Below are 6,940 nucleotides of genomic sequence, written 5' to 3'. Positions count from 1 at the left end.
GCAAATTGGTAACTAGAAGTGTGATGCTGCCATAAGAAAAACCTCAACTATGTGGCATTGGCTTTGGACCTAGGTGGTGGGTAGAGGCTGGAGAGAGAAGAGAGAAAAGAGAGTAGAGGAGCAGAAAGGAAATGGTGATTGAAGACAAAGCAAGAAAAGACAGTATTTGGTATAAACTGGCAGAACTGTAGGGATGTGGACAATAGAAATTTGCCACTTAAGCTTGTTGCATCTGGCTAAGGAGATACTGAAGCAGAAGGATAAAAATACCAAATAGTGTCTTCAACTGGGTATAATAAAGTATGAGAGTGATGAGCTAATGGGATAACTGTAGCATTTGCAAGCAGGATTTGGAGAAAATATAAAAGAACAAAGACTTTCTAGATTGGAACGTAATACTGCTTTATACTTTCTGTCTCTACAGCTGGCAGAATATTACCAAAGTAAAAAAATGGCTTCAGGACACAGATCAAGTGTTTGGCTGTAATGCATATTGTTAATATCTCATAAGATTTAAGGTGCCCCAAAAAAACACATTGAGCTAGAAAATGGGGCTTCTAATGATGTCAGTGGCATTCTCCCAAAGAAGTGGACTTTTCTATAATATAAAGAAATCTCAAAATGAATGATAGATTTGGCTTTGCAGGGCATGGAGTGAATGCAGAGGAGATAAAGGGAAACCTACAATGATTTTAAGAGAAGCACAAGCTCCTGAGAAAGCTACTCAGATACAAGCACAAACCATTTCATACATAAAAAGAAGAACCATTTAGAAAGTTAGAATAAAAGCTCAGAACGTAGAGTGAAGAGCTGAGGGGAATAATGAGACTGCTCACAGACACAAAAAGAGCCCCTAATCCAGGAACCCTTCTCACCCCCAGGGTGGGGAGCTGACAACTTGTGATATCTGGATTTCAGAACTGCTATAAATGGCTTCCATGTGTGTGCCACTATCCCATTCTGAATGGAATTGTCTATTGTCCATCATTTCCCCCATTTCAGTGTTGTATGTTCAGTGTGTCTGGGAAGACCTATTGTGTTTTTAGTTCACAAGTCTCTGGAGTTGCTGATGCTCAAGAGTTGCTGCACTTGAAAACCAAACTTTGAAGACTCATTTATATCCAGACTAAAGTGGATTGTGAAATTCAGGATTGTGAGCTTGATACCATAACTAGTGTGGCAGCCAACTTCCAAAATGGACCCCCTGTGTCATACCTCCCCATATTGAAAGGGGCTAGTCTGGCTAATGAACAAGATACTGCAGATATATATATATATATATATATATATATATATATATATATATTCTTCCAAGGCAAGGTCACAAGTGTCACTTTAGTTTTTCCTTAATTTCTCTTACATCACTTGCTCTGAGGAAAGCTGAATTCCATATTATGAGAACACTTAATCAACCACAGGAGGAGGTCTGTATAGTGAGGAGCTGGAGCTTGTGAACAGGCATATGAGTGAGCCATCTTGAAAGTGGATCCTCTGGTCCTATTCAAACCTTCAAGTGACTACGACTCTGGTTGACATTCTGGCTTAAACCACATGAGAGACCCTGAGTCAAAAGTGTCCAACTAGCCTCCTGAGTTCTTGACTGACAGAAATGTGGGAGATAATGAATGCTTATTTTTGTTTTAGGAAGATAATTTGTGATAGCAAATAAAATAATTTGTGAAGCAATAGATAACTAAAACAATTAGGGTGAGACTTTTAGAGGTCTTAGTTTGGAGGTGACAGCATTTTACATGTGGGGGGAATATGAATGATTTATGGCAAGAGGGAAAACTCTAATAGATTGTTTAATGGCCACAAATTTCTCTCATCCCAGTATATTGCTGTTCCTCCCATCATATAGATAGATATAGATATTGATACAGGTATATTTTATATATTTATATATAAATGTGTGTGTGTATATATATAGTTCTTGAAGATAGGTATCCTAGTGACTCACTCTTACCAATAGAATATGGAAGAAGTAAAATTATGTGACATCTAAAACTAAGACTTATAAGATCCTTTAGAATGTTACCCTGAGGTGTCATCTAGGAAAAGGCAGTCTAGTTTTCTAGAGGATGAGAGGCCACATAGAAAAGAACCGAAGCCCATCCCATAGCCAACACCAGCTGCCAGCCTTGTAAACGAGGCCATCTTGGACCTTCCAGCCCAGCCAGAACTCTAGCTAAACACGGCTGTATGAATAAGCATAGGTAAATCCATCTGAGGAATCTGTAAGCCAAGCTACAAAATTAGTTACCATTTTTGGGGGATTGTAAGTTAAGTAGCAAAAGATAACTGAAACTTTATTACATGGAATTTATCATAGAGTATAGCCCAACTAATTGTTTCTCATCCATTAAAAAAAAAAAACTTAGTTTCAAGAAATAATTGTCAGTGAATTCCTGGAATAACTCCATGTCTTGAGGAAGATTCTAAAAACATGTAGATGCTCATTTAAAAGAAAACTGTAGTGTCTTCCATAGGCAAGGGAAGTGCAGAATAATGGAATTTATACTCTTTGTAGGTACAACTTAAAAATGAGAATAACTTATCTTTTCTCTGTGGAATCTGCCACGTGCTTTGTTTTGATCTGGACATACACACAAAATTTCTAAATCTCTTTTAACTATGCATTTTACAGGACAATTTATATAGAGTTGAATTTGTAAAAGCCTGAACTAAGCCAACAAAGATCTGTATTTTCTTTTCTTTTCTTACATACATACTTCATACTTGTATTAAAGTTGAGCATCACAGAAGCATGTATAATATTTGATTTGATTCTCACCACAACCCTACACTGTAAGAGAGGGAGTATTTTTTTAATCTTCATTTTATAGGTGAGGGCCATTCATATAATGTTCTTTAACTAAGGATGTACATTTAATGTAGAGATTTACTCCCATGCATTCGGTCTTTGAATCTGGTTCCCTTTCTGCTATAACATATGAGGTGTCTAGATGATGGCCTAAGGTCCTTTCAGATCTAACCTTCAGTGACTTGAATGGATCCAGTGTACACCATGCTATAATTCATCAGTGGGAAACTGAATGCTGTAACAGTGTTAACTTTAGCAAGTGGTTACTCAGTTGCTTGGTTGTCTGGGCAGTTTGGTGGTGGGAGATCTTATTTCAACATCTGTCTGGGGAGGCAAACAAACAGAGCTCTAAACCCTGTTAACACATGTGTCCTGGGTGACTCAAGATTCTCACAGAAAGATACTCACTGGGTCTAGTTATATTATGACTGAAGCAATGTTCCACTTGATGTGGAATTCCTCAGAGAGGAGCAATGTGGTTGGTTCAATTCCGGACACCATCTTTACGATGCACATCTGGAGGACTGTAGGCTCAAGACAGACACTTTGGGGTATGAGTGGTTTCAGAAGACTCTAAGTCAGGTCTAGGCAGGAGGGTTAGAAGATGCAGACCAGGGCAAATTATACCATGTGTTCTCTAAGGCAAAAAGCAAAAGGATACGTAGACCACCTTTACCTTTTTCCCTCTACCACATCCCCACATACGTATTTGTATAATTTATTTCCACATTACAGGACTCTTGCCATTCACTGAACACAAATTCTCCCATAAAGCATTTCACAGTCTAGATAGAAAGGCAAACAGGAAATATAATGATAACTCTGCCTTTTAGTAGCTGTGCCCAAGGTCAGTCCCTTCTTTTCTTTTCTTTCTTTATTTTTAAAAAAGATTTTATTTATTTATTTGACAGAGAGAGACATATCACAAGTAGGCAGAGAAGCAGGCAGAGAGAGAGAGAAGAGGAAGCAGGCTCCCTGCTGAGCAGAGAGCTCAATGCGGGGCTCTGTCCCAGGACCCTGGGATCATGACCAGAGCCAAAGGCAGAGGCTTAACCAACTGAGCCACACAGGCACCCATAGTCCCTTATTTTCTAACCATTAATTACCTCATCAATACGATGATGATGATACTATTGTTTATTTTACAAGGTTTTGGTGAACCATAAAATAGTTAGCAAAATGTATATAGCATATAATAACATAGTCTAAGTATTCATAGTTTAAAGTGAAATTACTTGCAAAAGTCTAACCTCTGTGAAAGATAGAACTAGGACTGTTCTACAATGAAGGAATTATACTTATGGAGTCCCAGTTATGTGTAAAGTGCTTTCCTAAGTTCTTCCACACACATTTATCACTTGAAACCCTCATAAAACCTCCAGGATACAAGTATTTTTCAAATCAAGGATCAGAGAAGGTAAATAACATGAGTAAAGTCATGATGGTGTGCCATTTTGAAGAATATTTTAATGACCACAAGAAAAATAATGTTTTGTGCAAGACATAGCACACACAAAATTGATAAATCCTACTTCATTAAAATTAGACATTTCTGTTTATCAAAATATTCCATAAACAAGCTAAAGTCAATGCCCAAAACTGGGAGAAAATATTTGGACCACATATGCATGACAAAAGATTAGTATCCAGAATATATTTATTTTAAAATTCTATATATTAATAAGAAAAATGAACAACTTAAGGGGAAATGGGCAAAAATACAAATAATAATTTTCCGGAAAAGAAAACACAAATGTCTCATAAAGTTATGAAAAGATGCTCAAGCTCATTGGCAGTTACAGTACACACATTAAAACCAAAATGAAGGTGTTTATAGGCTCACCAGATTCACCATAGTAAGCGGTTTGACAATGTAAGAGTTTCCCAGGATGTGGAGAAAGGAAGCCATCATATTGTGGGAGAGACTGTAAGTTGATGTAAAAACCTCGTGAAGTAGTTTGGCATTGCTTAAAACAGGAGTGTGTGTGTGCCCCATGATTCAGCAATTCCAATCCTAGACTTATTTCATTGTCAAACTCCTTCCCAGTTGCACATGGAAACATGCTTAAAGTGTTCATAACATTATTCAGAATAGCTTCACTTCCACCAACAATCCAAATGACCACCTATGTGAGACAGGTGAAAAAAATCAGCATATACTCCATATTATACAATATATTCTGTGACAATGAAAATGAACCAACTACAGCTTTGTCATCAACATGGACAAATTAAAAAAAAATTGAGCTAAAAAAACAAGTCACAGAGGAAAACATTCTGTATGACTCATTTACATAAGGAGCAAAACCAGACAAAGAAACAGCCAGGTGGTGGGTATTATGGAGGGCACGCATTGCATGGAGCACTGGGTGTGGTGCAAAAACAATGAATTCTGTTACGCTGAAAAGAAATTAAAAAAAAAAAAAAGTAACCCCCTCTCCACAAAAAAAGAAACAGAATATTGTGCAGGGATGGAACAACACCAAGGAGAAAGAGATTAACATAATGTTCACTTCAGGGATTCCTTTAGTAAGAGAGGGACATGATATCAGGGAGGTTCACATGGTCAGTTTTCAAAGACCATGTACTCTTGTTGCGTGATAGCTTCAAGAGAGAAAAAGAAACAAAACAAACATTGTGTCCTTCCACCCTCCCCCCAAAATCCTATTACTGAGTGACAAAAGGAAGAAACAGAATGAGGCTTATAATACCATATGATTTTTAGAAATCAAAGATATCTAAGCTTCCCAACCAACCCTACGTAGGTTACAAGTATACATGAATATTTAAGGACATAATTCAAACTTACTTGTGGCAAGAAGGAATTAGACTGGGGATAAGGATGGAATGAAGCAAGAAAAAGTATCCTGCATAAATTAATCTTGTAAAGTTATGCAAGTTTATTCATTCACTTCTGACATTATTCCCAAAAGGATTTGAGGAGGCAGAAAGACTGGTGAGCTTCTCAGATCCATATTCCACTTTTTGAGCCACTTGGTTTTCCAGATTTCAAGGAGGTCAACAGGAACTTCTCATCTTCTAAAGGAATCGAAATGATTTTGACAAGGAACAATTCATTTTCCAAAGGCTAAGCTGAGTCTTAGGAAATGGCAGACCTTGGAGTTAGTGGGAGAAGCTGAGGACATTACCTGTGTTGGGCATGACTCAAGCATTTCCATGCCTCATTCCAGACCTGAGAGGTCCTTTTATTTGTCCTCACCCTGTTGGGACTGAGGGGAAGGAGAAAGCAGGTGCCCCCTTTCCCAGGCTAATGTTACACAATTGATCATGTAGAGTGGAGTTTTTTGCCAAGCCAGATAGGATACCAGCCTTGGGTATCCTATGGTGCATTCCGGATCCTGCACATTATCCCACAGGTTCTTTAGGAGACCCTCCTCTTACACATCACACAAAGCCTAAGTGGTGTGGGGTAGTCCAGACTTCAGGACCCCCACCCAGCCCAACTCCCTGCTATGCATACTATTTGAGGGAAGGAACGACTGACCAAGTGAGGACTCCAGAAGAGAGGTAAAGTCAGTCGTGTCCAAAGTGTGAGCAAATAAGGTGACCAAAATCAGGAAAAGGATAAATCTTATCCTTGTTATTTCCAATACAGAATGAATAGATGTAAGGCCTGGCATTTACACAGGAAGATAACTTTATAGATGGGGAAGGGAGGGAACTCATGCATGAAACCTTCTGTACTTTTTGAAAAAATAGACAAAATCATAATTAGATATATAGCTTTGTGTTAAGTACTAAAGGAGATGAAAAGACAAAGCTGCAGACTCTGACCCCCAAAAGCTGGCGATCTACTTTCAAGTGTGCAACTTACACATTCATATAGGGCAACTTACACATGTCTAATGATTACTTAATAAGTATTCAAAAGATGGGAAAAGAAAGTCAGTGTTGCTGGCCATAATAAACTGTGTGCTTAGATGCTGCCTTGGTGCCTGTGATCGGCTTGCCTCTCACTGCAGCCACAGTCATTGTAGACAGCTCAGACTCCCCTCCCCTTGGCCGAGTTCCCGTCTTCCAGTTCCTTACCTCAGGGCCTTCTCGGTTTGGGGAGTTTGTTCAGCCAGCTGGCAATGCCACACTTACAGCCCCTAC

The sequence above is a fragment of the Neovison vison genome, chromosome 2 (assembly GCF_020171115.1).
Source record: "Neovison vison isolate M4711 chromosome 2, ASM_NN_V1, whole genome shotgun sequence".
Lineage (NCBI taxonomy): Eukaryota > Metazoa > Chordata > Mammalia > Carnivora > Mustelidae > Neogale > Neogale vison.
Note: the sequence above shows the minus strand (reverse complement) of the source record.